Raw genomic sequence first — 1,153 nt, forward strand, 5'->3', positions numbered from 1 at the left:
CTGTACAGAGAGGCAACTACAATGAATATTTTCTGCAAGTAACATGGAAATCATGATTTGATTGCCATGTTTTTCTAATCTTCAGTATCAAATGTTTATAGCCCTGGTAGGAAACAAACTTCTGACCTAAGTTGCTGGACTACTTGAATAAAAAGGTAGTCAGCACAGCTAGTGCCATCTACTGGGTCATTAATGCATAGTTTCTGTCTGTTAAGAAATCTGGCTTAGTTTAACACGTGGGGGAAATGGTTCTGTTCCATTGAATAGCAATTTTTGCGTGATGGTGGTGTAAGCATGATATGGAAAATCATTAAGGGGCACCTGGGCCATTTGTTTTGTTTATGAACAATCAACACTGACATTAAATTTCAGTTAAGTAGATTAAACCCTGAACTGCCCCTAAAGCTATAGAAAATATGGGAAAGGTTGCCAAGTTTTGTATTCTCATTACATCTGTCTATATTGTTGGTGAGAAGTGTAAACTGTTAAAAATGCCTTTTGGTGAGCGGTGGTTTGGTAAAAACAATTGAAGTGGAACACGACACTTCCCTTAGAAATTTCATTCCTTTACCCAATGGTATTTGGTAAAATCCTGGTCAAATGACTGCTGCTGTTGTAGTTATGTGAGCTTTGCAGAACATAAACTATTTTAAATGCCAGAATGTGCTTCCATGAAAAAGAACATGGTTTTGGGCTGAGGAGATCTTGGTTTGAGTCCTGGATCTATTTACTGGCTCCAGGACCACGAACCTCGTTATAAAATGATATTGGAGCTATGTACTTGAAGTGTTAGGAGGACTGTGTGAGCTAATGCATGCAATACCTCTGCTCCATATCTAAGGCTCAACAAATGTTAAGCCGTTTCTCCATCAGCATTGGAAATAAGATAAAATACTGTTCATTTCTCCATGCCATTATTAGAAAACAATCTGTAATTTAAAATCTGAAATATTAAGCAATTTATATGAATTATTACAATATGTTCTTTTTAAAAAAAACCAGTTTTTCCTGTCTTGTCTGGGCACAGAAAAGCACTTACGCTGACGATTTACCATCACAGCATGTAGAGTTGGGTCTTCATTACAAAGACCTGCCCACTAGCTGAGTACACTGGTGTTTTTCCATTCACCTCTGCCCAGCAGGGACAAGATGA

The sequence above is a fragment of the Macaca mulatta genome, chromosome 12, assembly GCF_049350105.2.
Source record: "Macaca mulatta isolate MMU2019108-1 chromosome 12, T2T-MMU8v2.0, whole genome shotgun sequence".
NCBI lineage: Eukaryota > Metazoa > Chordata > Mammalia > Primates > Cercopithecidae > Macaca > Macaca mulatta.